Source organism: Choloepus didactylus, chromosome 24 (genome assembly GCF_015220235.1).
Source record: "Choloepus didactylus isolate mChoDid1 chromosome 24, mChoDid1.pri, whole genome shotgun sequence".
Lineage (NCBI taxonomy): Eukaryota > Metazoa > Chordata > Mammalia > Pilosa > Megalonychidae > Choloepus > Choloepus didactylus.
The window spans coordinates 24390362-24415518 of NC_051330.1; positions in this window are offsets into that span (position 1 = coordinate 24390362).

Genomic DNA, 25157 nt, shown 5'->3' on the forward strand with positions numbered 1-25157 from the left:
TAATGTGCCGTTAGATTTGGTTGCATAGTATTTTTTTGAGGATTTTGTGTCTATATTCCTAAGTGATATTGGTCTGTAATTTTCTTCTCTTTTGGTATTGTTAACTGGCTTTGATATTAGGGTGATCACCTCATAGAATGAGATACGAAGTGTTCCTCCTCTTAAACTTTTTGGAACAGTGAGCAGTAATTGATATTATTCTTCATGGAATGTTTGGTAAAATTCACCAGTGAACTCATTTGGTGCTGGGCTTTTCATTGTTGGAGGGTTTTTGATTACTGATTCAATCTCTTGTTATCTGTGTTCATATCTTCTGTTTCTTCTTCAGTCAGTGTAAGTGTATTTTTTTCTGCTTCTAGGAATTTATGCATTTCATCTTTGCTGTCTAACTGGTTGGCATGCAATTACTTGTGGTATACCCTTATAATCCTTCTCTTTTCTCAGGGTCAGTGGTTATGGGCCATTTTTCATTTCTGATTCTAGTTATTTACATCTTTTACCTTTTATCTTTGTCAATCTGGCCAAAAGCTTGTTGATTTCCCTGCTCATTTCAAAGGGCCAACTTTTTTGTTTATTCATTCACCAATGAATCACTTATTCATTTTTGCATGCATGTACTCACCATTCACAAATTCATTAATTTATATGCCAAATCAGTTATTTTCTATTAATTTTATCTTATTATTTAGATCCTTTATGCTCTTTCTCTGCTCTGTTTGCTAGGCAAGTCAGATTCTCTCATTTCTCTTTGGATTTCTAATGTATTTAGCTACAATGTTGTTTAGTACATTTGGGTTTATTACTATTATGCAGTCTCTGTAAAATGCCATTTATGCACTTTGTTCTGGCTTGCTAAATCTGCTGTTATGCAAAATACCAGAAATGGATTGGCTTTAATGAAGGGGATTTATTAAGTTACAAATATACCACTCTAAGTCCCTAAATATGTCCAAACTAAGGTGTCAACAAGAGGATACCTTCACTGAAGAAGGGCTGATGGCAACTAGAACACCTCTGTCAGCTGGAAGTCACATGGCTGGGATCTTCTGGTCCTTTGCTCCTAGGTTGCATTTCAGAATGGCTCTCTCTAAAATGTTTCTGGGCTTCTGTCTTTCTTAGCTTCTCTCAGCTTTCTGCTCGGTTTTCCTTAAGCATTTGTCTCTAAGTGTCTGGGAGTCCCCTCTTAGCTTCTCTGGGGCAAACTCTGGGCTTCATTTCTTAGCTTAGCATCTCCAAATGTCTAGCTTCTCTGGGGCAAACTCTGGGCTTCATTTCTTAGCTTAGCATCTCCAAATGTCTCTGTCTGCAACTCCAATAATCTGGGTCTGGGTCAACTCATCTTCTTCCAGGGGCAAACTCTGGATTATAATATATCTTAGCTTCTCTCCAAAATGTCCCTCTCAGTTTCTCTGAGCTCTTTCTATCCATGAGCTCTCTTAAAGGACTCCAGTGATGAAATCATTGGATGGGTGGTTCACACATCTATGGAAATGATATAATCCATAGGTCTCACCTACAGTTGAATGGCTCATATCTCCATGGAAACATTCAGTCCAATTGTTCTACCCTAATCAGAAGACTAATGAGTTTTCCCCACAAGATTGCACCAAAGAACATGGCTTTTGTGGGGTACACAACAGATTCAGACCAGCACAGTACTTAAAGTCTCTCTTAATCCAGTCCAGTTAGATGCTTTTAAATCCACCCTGTATGATATTAATATTACTCTGCCTGCTTTCTCTTCTCTTTAAGTGTGTTTTCTGTTACTAACACATAGCTGAGTTTTAATTTTTGATTAGTCTGAGAGTCTTTCTAACAGAGGAATTCAGCTCATTCCAATTTAACAAAACAACTGTTATACCTGATTTTATTCTTTCCACATAACTTGAGTTAATTGGTCATTTACTTTGTCATTTCCTCTTTTTCCCTCATTCTTGTTCTTGTCTGGTTGAGTAATTTGTACTCTCTTTTTCCTCTTTTATCATGATGACTTCACTTTGTGACCCTCACATGGTCCCTTTACCTTCAGCAAGCACTTCAGCTGGCCGTGGTTCTTTGCCTGGTGGGATGACCAAAACCTTCATTCCTGAAGTTTCTTGGCCATTGGTACTCCTGCCTGGATTGGGTTGTTGCAGTTTTCCATTAACTTTAATCACAGGGCATGGTAGTACTAACTGATGCCCCAGGGGATCTCCTGTATTCCAGAAAAGCCCACACTAATCTGTTCATTGCTGCCACTGCCCTGTAAGGTGAAACTTAGAGAAACACTTTCCTCCTCTCCCTGCTACATTGAGTAGAGGCTTTTGGAAAGCTTCTACTCCTTTCCTTATCCTCCACATTTTGTTATCACCAAGCTAGTTCCCTCATCATGTCTATTTCAGGAACCAACTTTTGATTTCATTAATTTTCACTGTTTTTATTCAATTTTATTAAGATATATTCCCAAACCATACAATCACCCACAGTGTACAATCAGTTGTTCACAGTACCAATATATAGTTGTGCATTCACCACAATCAATTTTTGAACATTTTCATTACCACACAAAATAAAGAATAAGAATAAAAATTAAGGTAATAAAGAACACCCAAAACATCCCATACCACCCATCCCTCCCTATTATTCATTTACTTTTATGTCCTCATTTTTCCACTCATCTTTTTGTACATGGGATAAAGGGAGTGTGAGCCACAAGGTTTTCACAATCTCACAGTCACACCATGTAAACTACATTGTTTTACAATCATCTTCAAAAATCAAGGCTACTAGGTTGCTGTTCAAGTATTTCAGGGATTTTCTTCTAGCTATTCCAATACACTAAAACGTAAAAAGGGATCTCTATATAATGTATAAGAATGATCTCCAGAATGACTTCTTGACTCTGTTTGAAATCTCCCAGTCACTGAAACTTTATTCTCTTCCCCATTTTGATCCAAGAAGGCTTTCTCAATCCTATGATGCCAGGGTCAAGCTCATCCCCATGAGTATTGTCCTGTGTCACCAGGGAGATTTACACTCCTGGGAGTCATGTCCCCTGTGTGTGAGGGTGGTGGTGGTGAGTTTACCTGCAGAATTGTCTTAGAGAGGCCACATCTGAGCAACAGAAGAGGTTCCCTGGGGGTGACTCTTAGGCATAATTATAATGAGGCTTATCCTCCTTGAGTGCCAGGAGCTAACACAAACACACAACCAATGCAAATAAACGCCATTCACATTCTTTTCAAATTGGCTGTTTGTTGGCTGGTGTTCTCATGCAGGATTTAGCCCTCCTTTCAAGAAAATTCACCAGAGTTGAAAGTGAAGGCAGGGTGTTCTCTGTCTTCTCTGAGCCTTTGTCTTGTCATGGGCTTGTGCTCACCACTGGTCTTAGCATGTCCCCCATTTACAGGAATCTGAACATCCCCTCTACTACCTATGTAATAGACTTTCCTCTTCATGGGTGCTCTATTGTAAGTCTTAATCCTGATAATACTTTCCCCAGGCTGCTTTGGCTTAATTGTTTCTTATACTGCCTTAGATGTCCACAAGGTGCTTCTGCCTGCAGGGCAAGTTCTGGTAGAGCAAATGAGAAATGAGTCCTTGGTTCATTGAGTGTGATGCCAGCATAATGGATGGAAGTTCCTTAAATTTTGGAGTAGTTGGGGTACTGAGTGCAGTCAAGAACCCAGTCTCAGTTGTGAACAGACTCTTGTTTGAAGAGTCTACAAATGGGCAGTAGATCATGAGATACCTCCTTGTCCTCCTAACATCATGACCACAAGATTCAGTTTAGCTGAATTTAAAAGAAACAAGAGGAAACTAGAACTGGCAAAAAGGGTGGAAACACATTTCATTCAACTAAAGAAGACAATAATAATTAATATATCACAATGATATCTTTAATCTGTATATAGATACATGAGCTTCTAGAACAGTGCTATCCAGTAGAACTATAATGGTTGCCCCATAAGTACTTTTAAGTTTTCCAGTAGCCTCATAAAAAATAAAATAAAAAGGGGCAGGTGAAATTAATTTGAATAATATATTTTATTTAACCCAGTGAATCCAAAATATCATTTTAACATGAAATGAATGAAAAAATTATTGAGATATTTTACTTTTTTTGTATTGTTTCCAAAGCCAGTGTTATTGTACATTTACAGCACATCTCAATTATGGCAAAATTTTTATTGCAAATATTTGATCTATATTTCAAATTTCATAAAATTAACAGTTGCAAAAGTCAATTCACATACCCAAGTTATTCCATAGTTAAAACTTTCCAATAATTGAACTGAATATCTATCTTAAAATTAAACTTAAAATTAATTAAAATTAAGTCACATTAGAAATGCAGCTTCTCTTTTACATGAGCCCCTTTAAAGTGCTCAGTGGCTAGATGCAGCCTGTAGCTACTGTTTTGGACAGGGCAGTTCTAGATAGTGATTCATTTTTTTATACAATTTTATTGATATATATTCACACACCATTTAACCCATTCAGGGTGTGCACTCAGTGGCTCACAGTATCATCGTGTAGTTTTGCATTCATTGCCACAATCAATTTTGGAACAATTTCACTGCTCTCCAAAATAAAGAAAAAAGTAAGAATGGAAGAGACACCTACGGCATCCCACATCCCTTATCCCACCCTATTATTTACATGTATTTGTCTTTATTTTGTTACTCATCTGCCTGTGCAGTGGATGGGGGAATGTGTAGGTCATGGTGTTTTCACAATCACATAGTCACACCATGAGGGCTCTATGGTTGTACAATCACCATCGGGAATCATGTCTGCTGGATTGCAGTTTGACAGGTTTGGATGTTTCCTCAAGCTACTCTAGTGCACTGGAAGCTAGAGGGGAATATCTATGTGGTGTGTGGGAACGGCCTCTGAGGTGATCTCTTCACTCTGTTTAGGGTCTCTTAGCCACTGAGGCTTTGTTTTGTTTTGTTTCTTTTCTCCCTTTTGATCCAGAGGGCCTTCTTGGTCCCATTGTACTGGGGCAGGCTTGTCCCTGAGAGTCATGTCTCACATTGCTGGGGAGACTTGCACCCTTGGGAGTCATGTCCCACATGGGGGGAGGGTAGTGAGTTTATTTGCAGAATTAGCTGAGAGAAAGAGGCCACATCTGAGAAACAAAAGAGGTTCTCTGCGGGTGACTCTGAGGCATAATTGTGGGTGGGCGTGGTTTCTCCTTTGCAGAAATGAGTTTAGTGGGGACAGGCCCCAGGATCAAGGGCTTGATTTATTGAATTGAGGGTCCCTGATAATTGTGAGAGTGTTGAGAGTTCCCCAGGTGGGAAAGTTTAAAGATAGTGATTCTTAACATGGCTGTTTAGGGTTTCTGGGTGTCAGTGTGGGGAAATGTGTATTATCAGATTCATGGGGGTTCTTTTATATGCTAATTATACGCTGTTTTGACACATTGACTTTTGTTTATTAGTGTACCCTCATGAGTCCATTTGTGGCATTTGTAAGATGCTTTTGGAGGTTGAAAGAAGTTGAAAATCACAACGTTCATACTGTCTTTTGGCTTGAGGATTATAATGTGCACAGATCATGATGGACATCTCAGATTACATGGTCATTTGATTAACTCAGCATTTCATTAATATTCTTTATTGGTTAGTCCTTGTATAATTGCCTGTATACTGCTTTATGCCTTTTATTATTTTATGATTTACTCATATGTAAATGCATAATAAATCATATTTGATAATGATAGATATTTTCTCAGTATGTTGCCATATGGGACAATTGATCAGTTTGGTCCAAAACCTTTTCTCTTTCGTATTGCCAGAGAAAAGTAGGAATTTAGGAGGCAAATGAATAAATTGATGAGTATTATATCTTGGTGAAAGTAGATAGTAGTGTGCTTGTGTTTCTTGGGTTTCTGCATTCTGTGTTATGCCTTGGTGAGCACACTTAGGATTTTCTGGTACTTTAAAATAATTGTGTTAAAATTTACATACAGTGAAAAAATTAATCCATTTTTATACATGTATGCACACCCATGAAACCCACATACATGTCATTATATAGAAGTTTCCAGTTTTTTTGTGTGCCCTTCCAATCAGGCAACCACTGCTCTGATTTTTTTCACCATACTGTATATGAGTTTTGTCTTGCTCTCAAACTTTGTATAAGTGTATTCATTGAGAATGTACTTTTTTCTGTTTGGCTTCTTTCACAAAAATATTTTTGAGACATTGTATCACTGGTTCATTCTTTTATTTGTTGAGTCATCTTCTCTTGACTGAATACACTGTAATTTGTTTATACATTTTCCTATTGATGGATATTTGGTTTGTTTCCAGTTTTTACTATTTTGAATAAATCTGTTATAAACATTAAAAAAAAGAAAGGATGCTTGATTTTGTCAAATGCGTTTTCTGTGTCAGTCAAGATGATCATGTGATTTGTCCTTTTTGATTTAATTGTGGTGTATTACATTAATTGATTTTCTTGTGTTGAACTACCCTTGCCCACCTGGAATAAAACTCACTTTGTCATGGTGTATGATTATTTTAATGTGCTGTTGGATTTGATTTGCAAGCATTTTGTTGAGGATTTGTGCATCCATATTCATTAGAGAGACTGGTCTGTAGTTTTCTTTTCTTGTAGTATCTTTATCAGCCTTGGTATCAGGGTGTTGCTGGCTTCATAGAATGAGGTAGGTAGTGTTCCCTCTTCTTCAATTTTTTGGAAGAGTTTGAGCAGAATTGGTATTGATTCTTCTTAGAATGCTTGTTAAAATTTACCTATGAAGCCATCTGTTCCTGGGCTTTTCTTTTTTGGATTTTCTTTTTGGATGGCTGATTCAATCTTTACTTGTGATTGGTTTGTTGAGGTCTTCTATTTCTTCTTGAGTTAGTGTAGGTGATTCATGTGTTTCTAGGAAATTGCCCATTTCATCTAAGTTGTCTAGTTTGTTGGCATACAGCTGTCTATAGTATCCTTTTATGATCCCTTTTATTTCTTTGGGAATTGTGATAATGACTCCTCTCTCATTTCTGATTTTATTTATTTGCAACTTTTTTCTTTTTGTCTTTGTTAATGTAGCTAAGTGTCAATTTTATTGACTTTCTCAAAGAACAAACTTTTAGTTTTATTTCTCTGTATTTTTTGTTCTCCATTTCATTTATTTCTTTTTTTTTTTTTTTAATCATCATTTTATTGAGATACATTCACATACCACGCAGTCATACAAAACAAATTGTACTTTCGATTGTTTACAGTACCATTACATAGTTGTACATTCATCACCTAAATCAATCCCTGACACCTTCATTAGCACACACACAAAAATAACAAGAATAATAATTAGAGTGAAAAAGAGCAATTGAAGTAAAAAAGAACACTAGGTACCTTTGTCTGTTTGTTTGCTTCCCCTACTTTTCTACACATCGATCCATAAACTAGACAAAGTGGAGTTTGGTCCTTATGGCATTCCCAATCCCACTGTCACCCCTCATAAGCTACATTTTTATACAACTGTCTTCGAGATTCATGGGTTCTGGGTTGTAGTTTAATAGTTTCAGGTATCCACCACCAGCTACCCCAATTCTATAGAACCTAAAAAAGGTTGTCTAAAGTGTGCGTAAGAGTGCCCACCAGAGTGATCTCTCGGCTCGTTTTGGAATCTCTCTGCCACTGAAGCTTATTTCATTTCCTTTCACATCCCCCTTTTGGTCAAGAAGATGTTCTCCATCCCACGATGCCGGGTCTACATTCCTCCCCGGGAGTCATATTCCACGTTGCCAGGGAGATTCACTTCCCTGGGTGTCTGATCCCACGTAGGGGGGAGGGCAGTGATTTCACCTTTCAAGTTGGCTTAGCCAGAGAGAGAGGGCCACATCTGAGCAACAAAGAGGCATTCAGGAGGAGACTCTTAGGCACAAATACAGGGAGGCCTAGCCTCTCCTTTGCAGCAAACCATCTTCCCAAGGGTAAAACTTATGGTAGAGGGCTCAACCCATCAAACCACCAGTCCCCTATGTCTGTGGTCATGTTAGCAACCATGGAGGTGGGGTAGGCGAATACCCCTGCATTCTCCACAGGCTCCTCAAGGGGGCACTACATCGTTTTTTTTGTTTTTTTTTTTTTCCTTGTTTGTCTTTTTTCTTTTTTTTTTTTTTTAACTTTCCCTTCTTTTTTCAAATCAACTGTATGAAAAAAAAAGTTAAAAAGAAAACAAACATACAATAAAAGAACATTTCAAAGAGACCATAGCAAGGGAGTAAGAAAAAGACAACTAACCTAAGATAACTGCTTAACTTCCAACATGTTCCTACTTTACCCCAAGAAAGTTACATACTATAGCAACATTTCAGTGAACTTGTTCCTACTACATCCATCAGAAATTAACAGACCATAGTCATTTCTGGGCATCCCCAGAACGTTAAATAGCTTATCTGTTCTTCTTGGATTATTGTTCCCCCTTCCTTAATTGCTCTCTACTGCTAGTTCCCCTACATTCTACATTATAAACCATTTGTTTTACATTTTTCAAAGTTCACATTAGTGGTAGCATATAATATTTCTCTTTTTGTGCCTGGCTTATTTCGCTCAGCATTATGTCTTCAAGGTTCATCCATGTTGTCATATGTTTCACCAGATCGTTCCTTCTTACTGCCGCGTAGTATTCCATCGTGTGTATATACCACATTTTATTTGTCCACTCATCTGTTGATGGACATTTGGGTTGTTTCCATCTCTTGGCAATTGTGAATAATGCTGCTATGAACATTGGCGTGCAGATATCTGTTCGTGTCACTGCTTTCCGATCTTCCGGGTATATCCCGAGAAGTGCAATCGCTGGATCGAATGGTAGCTCTATCTCTAGTTTTCTAAGGAACTGCCAGACTGACTTCCAGAGTGGCTGAACCATTATACAGTCCCACCAACAATGAATAAGAGTTCCAATTTCTCCACATCCCCTCCAGCATTTGTAGTTTCCTGTTTGTTTAATGGCAGCCATTCTAACCGGTGTTAGATGGTATCTCATTGTGGTCTTAATTTGCATCTCTCTAATAGCTAGTGAAGCTGAACATTTTTTCATGTGTTTCTTGGCCATTTGTATTTCCTCTTCAGAGAACTGTCTTTTCATATCTTTTGCCCATTTTATAATTGGGCTGTCTGTACTATTGTCATTGAGTTGTAGGATTTCTTTGTATATGCAAGATATCAGTCTTTTGTCAGATACATGGTTTCCAAAAATTTTTTCCCATTGAGTTGGCTGCCTCTTTACCTTTTTGAGAAATTCCTTTGAGGTGCAGAAACTTCTAAGCTTGAGGAGTTCCCATTTATCTATTTTCTCTTTTGTTGCTTGTGCTTTGGGTGTAAAGTCTAGGAAGTGGCCTCCTAATACAAGGTCTTGAAGATGTTTTCCTACATTATCTTCTAGGAGTTTAATGGTACTTTCTTTTATATTGAGATCTTTGGTCCATTTTGAGTTAATTTTTGTGTAGGGGGTGAGGTAGGGGTCCTCTTTCATTCTTTTGGATATGGATATCCAACTCTCCCAGCCCCATTTGTTGAAAAGACCATTATGGCTCAGTTCGGTGACTTTGGGGGCCTTATCAAAGATCAGTCGGCCATAGATCTGAGGGTCTATCTCTGAATTCTCAATTCGATTCCATTGATCTATATGTCTATCTTTGTGCCAGTACCATGCTGTTTTGGCAACTGTGGCTTTATAATAAGCTTCAAAGTCAGGGAGTGTAAGTCCTCCCACTTCGTTTTTCTTTTTTAAAGTGTCTTTAGCAATTCGAGGCATCTTCCCTCTCCAAATAAATTTGATAACTAGCTTTTCCAAGTCTGCAAAGTAGGTTGTTGGAATTTTGATTGGGATTGCATTGAATCTGTAGATGAGTTTGGGTAGAATTGACATCTTAATGACATTTAGCCTTCCTATCCATGAACATGGAATATTTTTCCATCTTTTAAGGTCCCCTTCTATTTCTTTTAGTAGAGTGATGTAGTTTTCTTTGTATAGGTCTTTTACATCTTTGGTTAAGTTTATTCCTAGGTACTTGATTTTTTTAGTTGCTATTGAAAATGGTATCTTTTTCTTGAGTGTCTCTTCAGTTTGTTCATTTCTAGCATATAGAAACATTACTGACTTATGTGCATTAATCTTGTATCCCGCTACTTTGCTAAATTTGTTTATTAGCTCTAGTAGCTGTGTCGTCAATTTCTCAGGGTTTTCCAGATATAAGATCATATCATCTGCAAACAATGACAGTTTTACTTCTTCTTTTCCAATTTGGATGCCTTTTATTTCTTTGTCTTGCCGGATTGCCCTGGCTAGCACTTCCAGCACAATGTTGAATAACAGTGGTGACAGCGGGCATCCTTGTCTTGTTCCTGATCTTAGAGGGAAGGCTTTCAGTCTCTCACCATTGAGTACTATGCTGGCTGTGGGTTTTTCATATATGCTCTTTATCATGTTGAGGAAGTTTCCTTCAATTCCTACCTTTTGAAGTGTTTTTATCAAAAACGGATGTTGGATTTTGTCAAATGCTTTTTCAGCATCTATTGAGATGATCAATTGATTTTTCCCTTTCGAGTTTTTAATGTGTTGTAATACATTGATTGTTTTTCTTATGTTGAACCATCCTTGCATGCCTGGAATGAACCCCACTTGGTCATGGTGTATGATTTTTTTAATGTGTCTTTGGATTCGATTTGCAAGTATTTTGTTGAGGATTTTTGCATCTATATTCATTAGGGAGATTGGCCGGTAGTTTTCCTTTTTTGTAGCATCTTTGCCTGGTTTTGGTATTAGATTGATGTTAGCTTCATAAAATGAATTAGGTAGTGTTCCATTTTTTTCAATGTTTTGAAAGAGTTTGAGTAAGATTGGTGTCAGTTCTTTCTGGAAAGTTTGGTAGAATTCCCCTGTGAAGCCATCTGGCCCTGGGCATTTATTTGTGGGAAGATTTTTGATGACTGATTGGATCTCTTTGCTTGTGATGGGTTGGTTGAGGTCTTCTATTTCTTCTCTGGTCAGTCTAGGTTGTTCATATGTTTCCAGGAAATTGTCCATTTCTTCTACATTATCCAGTTTGTTGCCATACAGTTGTTCATAATATCCTCTTATAATTTTTTTAATTTCTTCAGGATCTGCAGTTATGTCACCTTTTTCATTCATTATTTTGTTTATATGGGTCTTCTCTCTTTTTGATTTTGTCAGTCTAGCTAGGGGCTTGTCAATCTTGTTGATCTTCTCAAAGAACCAACTTTTGGTGATATTTATCCTTTCTATTGTTTTTTTGTTCTCTATGTCATTTATTTCTGCTTTAATCCTTGTTATTTCTTTTCTTGTACTTGGTTTAGGATTGGTTTGCTGTTCATTTTCTAGCTTCTTCAGTTGATCCATTAGTTCTTTGATTTTGGCTCTTTCTTCCTTTTTAATATATGCGTTTAGTGCTATAAATTTCCCCCTTAGCACTGCTTTTGCTGCATCCCATAGGTTTTGGTATGTTGTGTTCTCATTTTCATTCATCTCTATATATTTAGCAATTTCTCTTGCTATTTCTTCTTTAACCCACTGATTGTTTAGGAGTGTGTTGTTTAACCTCCAGGTATTTGTGAATTTTCTAAGTCTCTGATGGTTATTGACTTCTAATTGTATTCCATTGTGGTCAGAGAATGTGCTTTGAATAATTTCAATCTTTTTAAATTTATTGAGGCTTGTTTTATGTCCCAGCATATGATCTATTCTGGAGAAAGTTCCGTGAGCACTAGAAAAGTATGTGTATCCTGTTGATTTGGGATGTAATGTCCTGTAGATGTCTGTTAAATCTAATTCATTTATCAGATTGTTTAGGTTTTCAATTTCCTTATTGGTCTTCTGTCTGGTTGATCTATCTATAGGAGAGAGTGATGTGTTGAAGTCTCCCACAATTATTGTGGAAACATCAATTGCTTCCTTTAGTTTTGCCAATGTTTCTCTCATGTATTTTGTGGCACCTTGATTGGGTGCATAGACATTTACGATTGTTATTTCTTCTTGCTGAATTGCCCCTTTTATTAGTATGTAGTGGCCTTCTTTGTCTCTCAAAACATCCCTGCATTTGAAGTCTATTTTATCTGAGATTAATATTGCTACACCTGCTTTCTTTTGGCTGTAGCTTGCATGAAATATTTTTTTCCATCCTTTCACTTTCTGTTTCTTTGTGTCCCTGTGTCTAAGATGAGTCTCTTGTATGCAACATATTGATGGTTCATTTTTTTTGATCCATTCTGCGAATCTATATCTTTTAATTGGGGAGTTTAATCCATTTACATTCAACGTTAAAACCGTGAAGGCATTTCTTGAATCGGCCATCTTATCCTTTGGATTATGTTTGCCATATTTTTCCCTCTCTCTATTAATATCCTTTATTGTACCCATACCGAATCTCTTTAGTACTGAACCTTTCTCCAAGTCTCTCTGTCCTGTCTTTGTTTCTCTGTCTGTAGGGCTCCCTTTAGTATCTCCAGTAGGGCAGGTCTCTTGTTAGCAAATTCTCTCAGCATTTCTTTGTCTGTGAAAAATTTAAGCTCTCCCTCAAATTTGAAGGAGAGCTTTGCTGGATAAAGTATTCTTGGCTGGAAATTCCTCTCACTCAGAATTTTAAATATATCGTGCCACTGCCTTCTCGCCTCCATGGTGGCTGCTGAGTAGTCACTACTTAGTCTTATGCTGTTTCCTTTGTATGTGGTGAATTGCTTTTCTCTTGCTGCTTTCAGAACTTGCTCCTTCTCTTCTATGTTTGACAGTGTGATCAGTATATGTCTCGGAGTGGGTTTTTTTGGATTTATTCTATTTGGAGTTCGCTGAGCATTTATGATTTGTGTATTTATGTTGTTTAGAAGATTTGGGAAGTTTTCCCCAACAATTTCTTTGAATACTCTTCCTAGACCTTTACCCTTTTCTTTCCCTTCTGGGACACCAATGAGTCTTATATTCGGACGTTTCATATTATCTATCATATCCCTGAGGTCCATTTCGAGTTTTTCAATTTTTTTCCCCATTCTTTCTTTTATGTTTTCATTTTCCATTCTGTCATCTTCCAGGTCACTGATTCGTTGTTCAACTTCCTCTAGTCTTGTACTATGAGTGTCCAGAATCTTTTTAATTTGGTCAACAGTTTCTTTAATTTCCATAAGATCATCCATTTTTTTATTTAGTCTTGCAATGTCTTCTTTATGCTCTTCTAGGGTCTTCTTGATTTCCTTCATATCCCGTACTAGGGTCTCATTGTTCATCTTTAGTTCTTTGAGTAGCTGCTCTAGGTGTGTCTCCTCTGGTCTTTTGATTTGGGTGCTTGGGCTTGGGTTATCCATATCGTCTGGTTTTTTCATATGCTTTATAATTTTCTGTTGTTTTTGGCCTCGTGGCATTTGCTGACCTTGATAGGGTTCTTTTAGGGTTTGTAGACCAGTTGAAGTCCTTATCTCTAATTTATCAGATCTACAGCTTCGTGGAGTACACTTTCTCTAACTAACCAGCAGGTGGCGTCCATGAGACACCTGTTCTCCACAAGCCAGATCTCCCCTGCTTAGCCTTTTTGGTGAGTGGGGGAGTGAGTCTTGTGGGGCCCAATTGGTGTCCCAAGCTTGCGTGTGTAGTTGGTGTTGCCTGCCCTGTATGTGGGGCGTGTTTCTGGGCAGTCGGGGAGGGGGGGTGGCCCTAACAATCAAATCTCCCTGATGATCCTAGAGTTTTAAAGCTACTGCAATAGTCTAATCCTTCAGTTCAGTCCTGCCACAGTTTGTCTCTGCCACTGACCCACAAGTCTTTGGTATTGGCGTATGGCTCCTGAGACTTGCAAGTGGGCCCCTCTTCCAGGCTGTGCACCCCGGGTCCTCTGTTGAGGGATGACTGTGCTATGTCGCAGGTGAGTGCCGTCCCCCCAGGGCAGTTCTGGGCTGCTGGGCTGTGTTGGGAGGCTCCCAGTCTGCTCAAATGATGGCTGAATGGGGCTCTGTTAATTCACACTGCTCCCCCTTCCCAGCTCTGGGACATTCAGCTGAGGTTGCAGGGAAGGCTAATGTCCACGCCCAGTTTTGTGGTGTGTGCCTGTTATTTGAAGCACTTCCGTCACACTGGGTTGTCTGGGGCAGCTCTGGGCTATGGGGCTGGCGATGGGCAGGAGTGTTTCCTGTCCACCAGGATGGTGGCTGTGAGCAGACACCCCCCTTTTCTTGGGAAGTTGTGTTGTTTAGTGAATTTTCTCAGCCACTGGATTATTGCCTTTTGTCTCAGAGCTCTCTTAGTTCTGCTCTTGACTTGACGTGCCCAAATTTCAATTCTTTGAAGCTTTCTGTATTGAGCTTCTTAGAGTAATTGTTTTAGAAAAAGCAAAAAGGATTTAAAATAAATAAATAAATAAAAAAAAACGGCCCTCCTCAGAGATCTAATGGGTTATTGAAATGCTAATAGACAAAGCAACCAGGGCCATTAAGGAAAAGTGCCCAGGGCAGAGAGATCAGCCTTGCTTCGGGATTTGCATATGCGCCTCAAGGCCTGATCTCCGCCCTTCCCCTTTCTGTGTTCACCAGAACTCCAAAAATCCTCTGCTTTTATTTTGGAGTTTTTCGTGTTGTTTTTTTTCTATGCCTGTCTCCTCTCTGCTGGGCTGGCTGCTCTCAGAGTCTCTGGTGTCTGGCCTCAGTCTATCTATGGTTGGAGTTTGAATCAGTAGAATGAGTTTCCGGTAAGAGCAGCCACTGCAATTCTCCCTTCTCCTTCCTGGAGCTGACAGCCCCTCCTCCCCCGGGACTGAGCCTGGCAGGGAGGGGCGCGGGTCCCCTGGCCGCAAAAACTTACAGATTTCGCTGATCTCAGCAGTTCCACGTTTTCATGAGTGTTGTATGAAGTATGCCCAAAGACAGATTGCTCTGTGGTGTCCAGTCCACGCAGTTCCTGGCTTTTTACCTACTTTCCTGGAGGAGTAACTAAAACATACAGCTCACCAGTCTGCCATCTTGCCCCGCCTCGCCTCATTTATTTCTTATGTTTGTTATTTATTTCCTTCTCCTTGCTTTGGGATTAGTTTGCTCTTCTTTCTCTAGTTTGCTTAACACTTTTAACATATGAATTACAGTTATAATAACTTTTCAAATATCCTTTTCCGCTAATTCTAACTTTTGTGTCAGCTCTGGATTAGTTTTTATTGATTTTTTTCCACATTATGGTTTGATGCCCCTTTTCATTCCTAGTAATATTCTATTGGATGTCAGCCATTGTGAATTTTACCTTGCTGCATGCTTGATATTTATGTATTCCTATAAATTTTCTTTAAATTTTGTTGGAATGCAGTTCAATTACTTGGATTTTTTTTTTAACTCTTAAGGTCTTGCTTTTATGCATTGTTAGGCAGGTCCAGAAGACTGTTCAATGTCAGGTTAATTTTTCCCTACTTCAGAGGCATAACTTTCCTAAGTACTTTATCTGATGCCCCATAAATTATAAGTTTTTACAGCCCTGGTGGTGGGAACAGGCACTATTTCTAGCCCTGTGTGGGTGCCACACACTGTTCCCTCTAATCCTTTCAGATGATTGTTTCTCCACCCTCAAGTAGTTTCGTCATATGCCTGCACTGACCATTAGTTTGCTGAATACTTGAAGGCGATCCTCTGAAAATCCCCAGAGTTATCTCAAGGGAGTAATATATACCAATCATAGGGTTCATCTTGTTTGTTTCCCATATCAAGGATCTCTACTGCCATTCCTCTCCTGCATGGATGCCTTCCTCATCCAATGCTGACTCATCCAATGGCCTATACTAGGCTATTCCTCTGTGAGGATGTCTTCCATTCTGTGTTCAAGCCCTAACACCCCATACTGGGTCACCCCTTTTAAGCAATGCCCTCCACACATTGCTTGGGTCTGATTTCCCATGCCAGGTATTGGCCTCCTGGATGTGGTAATATCCTTCTCACCCTGCTCAAGCTCTGACACTCTATGCCAGGCCTGTCCTCCTGCCTACATGAACACTTCAACATCCCACTTTGTCTCTGACATCTCATGCTTGGCTGCCCCTTGATATGAGTGCCTTCATCACCCTGCTTAGGCTCTAATACCCCGTGCCTCTGTATAAATGTCCTTCCCACTACACTTAAGTTCCTATACCCCATGCCTCACCTTCTCCCAATGTAGAAGCCTTCCTAACCCCACTCAGGCTCTGACTCTCCCTACAGGGCTGTTCCATTCTCCCATACCACATGAATACCATTCTTATCCTTTTCAGGCTCTGACACCTCATGCCTGTTTATCACTCTGTAAGGTTGCTCTCCTCACCACAGTTGGGCTCTGAATCCCCACTTCAGGGCACCCCCTTGTATGAACACCAAGTATGACTCTGAGACCCCAAGTTGAGCCTCCCTCTATTTGTGGGCACTCTCCTCACCCTACTTAGTCTCCAACACCACAAACAAGGCTTTTTCATGAGGAAGCACTTGTCATCCTGCTGAGTCTCCCCCACTGCCAGGTATCCCACCTATGTAGAAGCCCTCCTCATAATACTATCCTTCTAAGATTGTGACACCCCACACCTGGACATCCCCCTCAACTGTATGGATACTCTCTTCATACCACTCAAACTCTTACACCCTGTTCTAGTCTACCATGTCTCTCCCTGGTGTTGAATGCTATCTTGTCTGCCCCACCACAGTGGACTTAGGACTGAATTGTTTGAGAAGGGGAAGAAGTCTATTAGTATCTTTAATAATTATTATTCAGCCCATTCTTGGGCAGCTCCAAATAAGGATACCTGGGCAAAAGGACTAGCGTCTCTTAGAGACCTCCTTACACCCTTATGAGTCTAAGCTGTATTAGTTTCCTAGTACTAATGTATCAAATTACCAAAAACTATGTGGCTTAAAACAACAGAAATTTATTCTCTCACTGTACTGGAGGCTACAAGTCTGAAATCAAGTTGTTGGTAGGGCCATGCTCCCTCCAAAGACTATAGAGAAGAAATCTTCCTTGCTTCTTCCGGCATGTGGTGATTACTGGCAATCATTGGAATTCTTTGGTTTGTGTCACCATAAGTCTATTATCTTACTTTGTAATCACATTGGTATTTTCCCTATGTGTATGTCTCTGTGTCTCTGTTTTATCTTATAATGAATGAGCTTAGACCTCATCTTAACATTATCTTAACATGTATCTGCAAAGACCCTATTTCCAAATATGGTTATATTTACAGGTACTGGGGTTAGGACTTGAACATATGTTTTGGGGGAACACAATTCAACCCACAGCAAGAGGATTGAGAGATACTTTTTTCTCTACATTGTTAGAGACCATATTAACAGAGGGAAATTTAGGGAAGACCAGTACCTAATATACCCTCAATCTCAAATATTCAGCATCAGCAAGGACCTAAGTTCTTTCCAAACACATGATCTTTCCCTTTGATCCCATTCTTTCTCCAGGGTTCTGGAACCAGATTGACTGGGATTGAATCCTGGTCCCCAAAATTACTAACTGCATAATATGGAGGTGAGTTGTTAACCTCTCTGTGCTCAGTTTCCTTATTTGTAAACTGCAAATAATACTACTACTTTTATGTGGTTGCTCTGAGGATTAAACAACTTAGTATATGTAAAGTGCTTAGAGCAGTCCCGGGTGCAGACTATATTTTCAATAACTGGTTATCTGTGATGTCGAATCTGAGATATCTTTGAGACTCAAGTGGAGTTATCAGGTATGGTATGGACATTTCTGTCTGGAATTCAGAGGTGCCATCTGGGATGGAGATACAATTTGTGAACATGCAGAAAAGAGTTAACACAACTGGTTTGATGGATATCCTTTGAAAATCCTGCTTGCAAAGTTGATCCTGTGCTAGTGTCTAGGAACTTGGAATTCAGGAGGATTCCAAACATTCCTAGAGCTGAAAAGAGTGGCTTACTGTGACTAAACTGTATATACAATTTAGTTTATGCTGAATACCTGCTTTCCTTCTGGGAATCTGGAATTTTGATACATGATAGACAGGATGCTTACATGACTAGACCCCAATAAAAACCCTTGGCACTGAGTCACTAACAAACTTCTGTGGTAAATGAAATTTCACATATATTGTCACAACTTATTGCTGGAGGAATTAAGCATGCCCTGTGTGATTCTGATGGGAGTGGATTCTTGGAAGCTTGTGCCTGGCTTCCTCTGGACTTTGCCCCATGTGTCTTTTTCCTTTGTGGATTTTGTTTTGTATACTTTTGCTGTATTAAATCTTAGCCATGAGTATGACTCTATGTTGAGTCCTGTGAGTCCTCCCAGGGAATTGTCAAATCTGAGGGGTGGCCTTTCGGTCCCCTGACACCGTGAGACATATAGAAATAGGTGGTTATTTGCAACTATCAATAGGAACAAGAGTCTTATGAAAAGAGTGAGGCTAGGATGAAGAACAGAACTGAGTCTTGAGGAACCACCACATTTAGTGGCGAAGTTTAAGAAGATGATCCCATGAAGATAAGAAGGAAGAAGCAGAAGGGTCAGAGAAAACCTGGAGAATTTTGAATCACAGAAATGAAAAGAAGAGAAGTTTGCAAGAAGGAGGGAATGGCCAGGAGTGTGGAATGATGCTAAAGGATCAAGTAAGATGACAGCTGAGAAGTATGTGTTGGATTCAACAACACAGAGGACATCGAGGTCTGCTTTGGCATAATGATATGGTAGAGGCCAGTTTGAATGGGTAAACAGTATTATGAGTCAGAGATGAATGTTCGTTTAATTAATTCAGTGCCTTCAGAGTGGTGTTTGGGCTCAGAAAAGCTTATTCAGAAGATTATTTTAAAAATTAATATTTCAATTATTAAAGTTTCAAATCCCTAAGACTAGTTCTCCCTTAAGCTTTTAAATTCAGGCTAAAAGTCTTGTTATACTAATTTTAAATCTAGCAAATGTTAGCAATGAATTTTATAGTGCCTTTAAATAACATTTTGTTCCATTTACAAACTTAGTTAAACCCCTTAACCCCATTTTACAAATGAGTAAATTGAGGTTCCGAGAGGTTTAGTTACTTGCTTAAGTTAACAAGGCACTGTCTGACTCCTCAGTGCTACGCTCCTTCCATTAAACCAAGCTTTCTTGTAATAATGTTGTGTATTTTATTTCACAGGTCCCACCTTCTTTTTTTATGGCTTTACTTACCCCATGTTCTTAACATCTGGGAAATATTGTATAGACTATGATAAGGAGATAACTCCCAAAGGGGAAACATGGAGATGAAAGCTCTGCCCAGCTGAGAGTGCTACAGGGCTTTAAGGCATGCCTTTCACTTCCCAGGAATTAGAAGTTTCTCTGCCTTTGGACTGTACCCCACTTAAAGGGCAGAGATGGTAGGGGTAGCACCAGCTTAAAAACCTTTCAAGCTGTGAAAGATTTCCATCTTTTAACTGTTTTGTCTGTCCTTACAGATTCATTAACAGTCAGGAACAGGACCCCAATCCTATTGGTTTCAATACAGATTCTCTGAGGTCTGACCAGTGTTCTGGCCTAGGGATGCTCATGAGCTGTATTGGAAGGGAGGTGGCTGTGCCATCAGGCATGACACCTATATCTCATCATCTATAAAACAAGTGAGGTGCTTCCATGATGAACCAGAAGAAGACTGGCTTTGGAGTCAGACAGACCTGAGTGTGTATTCACAGCTCCACTTGCTAGAAGAGTTGCCAAACTGCCATCAGCTATGTCCTCATTTGTATGAGGGAGTTTAACTTAAATATCAGTGTCATTTGAAAATGACAATTTTAAAGATACCAGCATCAATTAGAGGTTCAGTCAAGTTCGTGATTGAGATCATCTGTCCACGTGTCTCAGCTCAACACTGAGTTGCTGGAGGGCAGGGACCCTGTCTGCAACATTTCTGTGTCCCCACTATGTCCTGAACACCACCCAGCACACAGTAGGTGACAATAAATGCTTGTGAAGCAGAGCTGAAGTAGACCTTTCCCTTCATCTGAAAACCAAAGTGTTCAACTTGGCAATTCCATGAAACGCTGACACCCTGTACTGCTATGGAAACTGATCATGTGATTTTATCAATCTCCATTACACAGAAAGTTAAATTTACTGCATTGTGACTGCTGCCATGGCATTTTTTGAATGTGCCTTTGAGCTACCTGTGACTAGGGCAGGGTCAGATGCAGTTCCTCACTCTACATCAGGCTGGATAACACAGGCACAGAATCATTTCATACACAATAGATTTTGGTACCACACTAATACAATTTCCCACAATACACAACATTCAGCCATTTAGGAAAACATAGCTTGCATAAAAAATAATCTTCCTGGCAAATTATATGTAATATTTCTGAATCCTATCACAAAGAGTCCTTTACCTCAGAGAGTTTAAGAAGTGTTGGTTTACAGAGGCTCAGTCTTACAGTAAGAAAAGTTTCTACTTGTCAGGCTAGGGACCCTAGCAGATTAGCAGACTCTGCAGAGAGAGAAATTCACACATTTACAGTTGGTGCAGGTGAACCTGATGAAGATTAATTTCTTGACTTTGGTTACCAATGAGGCTCATACATTAACAGAGATCCACAGAAACATTTTAAAAATTTCCAATCCAGACAGTAGAAGTTTGAAATAATGTCCTGTCCAGAACAGGATCCTCTTCCCTTCCCCTCACTTCTTCAGCCAGTCTTCACCAACCCAAACTGGGCCCTAAAGTGCTCCCCATATCTGTCAGGACAGCCCCACTCATATAAGGAACACCTCACTTTTGCTTTGTGCATTTCTATTCCTATCCTAGTCAAACCCACAGACATACACTCCTTGTCGAGGCCTCTCACATACCCCACCCAGCACACATGAAGGCAACCCCCAACCATACCTTGCTTGGTGCACCCCAGACCACAGGCACAACCAGCTACTCCCAATTTAATAAGTGGACACCTCTACCAATACCTCAAGGTCATGCTCATTACTTTTGTTTTAAATGTGGTTTTATTGAGATATATTCACACAACATACAAAGCATTTGAAATAGACAATCATGAGCTCACGGTATCATCACATAGTTGTGCATACAGCCCCATGATCAATTTTAGAACATTTTCATTCCTCTAGAAAAGAAATAAAAATAAAAAAGAAAACACACATCCTCCTATACCCTTTATCCCCCCTGTATGCGTTAAGGTTGTCTAGAGAAACAGAACCAACAGGAGATATCCATAAATATAAGATTGTATAAATGTGACTTACACAGATGTGGGGCTGCACAAGTCTAAACTGCATAGGCAGGATGCAAAAGTACAAATTCTGTAGGGCAGGCAGCCAGCTGTCAATTCTGATGAAGGTCTTTGAGGAACTCTGCAGGTGTGGCTGGCTGACTGTGGGAGAAGTGAAAATTCTCTCTTCTCCCTTTAAAGTCTTCAATTGATTGGATTAAATCCAGCTGACTGCATTCTCTCATTGTGGAAGACACACCCTTCATTGATATAATCTGCCACAGATGCAATCAATTGACTGGTGATTTAATAAACCAGCCTTCTGGTTTATTAAACAGCCACAGATTCCTTGCAGTAATGTTTAGGCCAGTGCTTACTTTACCAGACACCTGGGCACCATCATGAGGCCAATTGACACATGAACCTAACCATCACAGTCTATCCCTTGTCAACTTGGCAGCTATACACATCACCTTAAACTATACTTAATTTATAAATAGAACACAATAACAGAAATATGTTTCACCTAACAATACTCAGCTGTCCTACATACAAATGGAAATGCACTAAATCTCTCCAGAATAGGGTGCAAGTCCTTGGGTAACATTCACTCTTAAACTTGATCTTAAATTTAATATCATATAACTTAAATACTATGAAATGAAGAATACAACTTATGTCATATGATAAGGGGATAAGATAGAGAAGAAAACAAAGGTACTTGCTTTATGGACAAACACAAACATGCTTAAAACAAGGAGGAAATATTCATGTCATCATACTCCTTGTTTCTAAACTAGTCACGTGGCCATAGTTCATATTTATCACTACCTTCTTCCACTACCTGTTCCATGTTCCCTTTACCCTCAGCAAGCACTTCAGCTGGGTGTGGTTCTTTGTCTGGTGCAGTGACCCAAACCTTCATTCCTGAAGTTTCTGGGTGATTGGTAATCCTACCTGGATTGGGTTGTTGCAGTTTTCCATTGGCTTTAATCAAAGGGTGTGGTAGTACTAAGAGATGCCCCAGAGAATTTCCTGTATTCCAGGACAACTCTTCTTTACTTCCATTGTGTAGTTGAAGTCATATTTCCCCTTGATAGACAGGATCAATCCAGCCAGTATAGTAATCCCCTTCCTTGCCTGTTGATTCAGAGGCATGAGAAGCCCAAAGTGGCCAGCTGGCAGTCTTAACTTCCAGTTCAATGGAATTACTGTTGTGTCTCCTGGTGGGAACACTCCTACTTTTGGAATAAGGATGTGTAGACCAGAAGAGCTAAAGGTTGCAGGGACAGGAAGCAAATTTTTCTTGTGGATCACTGCTAGTGATAGTGAGTATTGCCACTCACATTTCCACCCCTTGATTCCTGGTTCTGTGAATCCTGGCTATGGGAGAAGCAGTGCTGTACAGTGGATGTTGATTCAAAGCATACACAGCCTCCTGGAGAACACTGCCCCACCCTACAAGGTGTTGGGACCTAGTTTGTGCTGTAATTGAGTCTTCAAAAGGCCATTACACCATTGTATCAACCCAGCTGCCTCTGTATGATAGGGAATGTGGTAAAACCAAAGAATTCAATGAACATGTGCTCATTCCCACACTTCATTTGCTGTGAAGTGGGTTTCTTGATCAATGCTGTGTGGAATACCATGATGGTGGATAAGGCAGTCTGTGAGTCCACAGCAGAAGCATTGTGTGCAGGGAAGGCAAACCCATATCCAGAGTGTGTGTCTATTCTAGTAAGAAAAAATTGCTGCCCCTTCCATGATGGAAGTGGTCCAATGTAATCCACCTGCCACCAGGTAGTAGGCTGATCACTTCGGGGAATGGTGCCATATCAGGTACTGACTGTGGGTCTCTGCTGCTGGCAGATTGGACACTCAGCAGTGGCTGTGGCCAGGTCAGCCTTGGTGAATGGAAGTCCATGTTGCTGAGCCCATGCATAACCTCCATCCTTACCACCATGACCACTTTGTTCATGAGCCTATTGGGCAATGACAGGAGTTGCTGGGGAAAGAGGCTGATTGGTATCCACCAAAAGGGTCATTTTATCCACTTGGTTATTAAAACCTTCTTCTGCTGAAGTCACCCTCTGGTGAGCATTCACATGGGACACAAATATCTTCATGTTGTTTGCCCACTCAGAAAGTTCTATCCACATAACTCTTCCCCAGACTATTTTGTCTCTAATTTTCCAATCATATTCCTTCCAAATCCCTGACCATCCAGCAAAACCATTAGCAACACCCCATGAATCATTATACAAAGACACCTCTGGTCGGTTCTCCTGCCAAGCAAAATGAACAACCAGGTGCACTGCTTGAAGTCCCACTCATTGGGAGGATTTCCCCTCACCACTATCCTTCAGGGACATTCCAGAAAGGGGCTGCAGTGCTGCAGCTGTCAACTTTCGGGTGGTGCCTGCATATTGTGCAGAACCATCTGTAAACCAGGCCCGAGTTTTCTCTTCCTCAGTCAACTGATTGTAAGGAACTCCCCAAAAGGCCATAGCTGTGGGCTGGGAAAGAGAAGGTAATGTAACAAGAGTGGGGGCCATTGGCATTTGTGCCACTTCCTCATGTAGCTTACTGTGCCTTCAGGACCCACTCAAGCCTGATCTCATGTATATCATTTCCATTTTATGATGGAGTGCTGCTATGCATGCCCAACTTTCTGGCTTGGTGGGTCAGAAAACACCCAGAACTTGATAGGCAACTGAGGTCTCATGGTAACTTGATAGCCTGTGGATAATCATTCTGTCTCTACCAAGGCCAAATACCAGACCAAAAGCTGTTTCTCAAAAGGAGAGTAGTCATCTGCAGAGGATGGTAAAGCTTTACTCCAAAATCCTAAGGGCCTGTGTTGTGATTCTCCTAATAAAGGCTCCAAAACACCACCTGTTTGCCACTGACACTTCCAGCACCATTGGATCAGCTGGATCATATGGTCCAAGTGGCAGAGCAGCTTGCATAGCAGCCTGGACCTGGTGCAGACCCTCATCTTGTTCCAGTCTCCACTCCAAACTAGAAGCTTTTCTGGTGACTTAGTAAATGGGGCAGAGTAGTCCACCCAAATGAGGAAACTATGGTTTCCAAAATCCAAAGAGGACAACCAGGTGTTGTGCCTCTTTTTTGGTCACAGGAGGGACCAGATGCAACTTTAGAAGGGATATCTCAACATGCCCAAAACCATCTTTACTGAGGTGGAAGGCCCCTGTACTTTTGTTGGATTTATCTGCCATCCTCTGACATGCAAATGCCTTACCAGTAAATCTAGAGTAGTTGCTATTTCTTGCTCACTAGGTTCAATCAAGATGATATCATCAATATAATGGACCAGTGTGATGTCTTGTGGGAGGGAGAAATGATCAAGGTCCCTGCAGCCAATATGATGAAATAGGGCTGGAAAGTTGATATACCCCTGAAGTAGGACAGTAAAAGTGTACTGCTGGCCTGGCCAGCTGAATGTAAACTGTTACTGGTATTGCTTCTAACAGCTACTGAGAAAAAAGCATTTGCCAGATCAATAGCTGCATACCAGGTACCAGGGCATGTGTTGATTTGCTCAAGCAATGATACCACATCAGGAACAGCAGCTGCAATTGGAGTCACCACCTGGTTAAGCTTACGATAATCCACTGTCATCCTCCAAGACCCATCTGTTTTCTGCACAGGCCAAATAGGAGAGTTGAATGGGGATGTGGTGGAAATCACCACCCCTGCATCCTTCAAGTCTTAAGAGGGGCATTAATCTCTTCAATCCCTCCAGGAATCCAGTATTACTTCTGATTTACTATTTTGCTAGGCAGGGTCAGTTCTAGTGGCTTCTACTTGGCCTTTCCTACTATAATAGCCCTTCTCCACTAGTCAGGGAACCCATATGGGTATTCTGCCAATTGCTGAGTATGTCTATTCTAATTATGCATTCTAGAACTGGGGAAATAACCACAGAATGGGTCCAGGGACCCACTGGACCCACTGTGAGACAGACC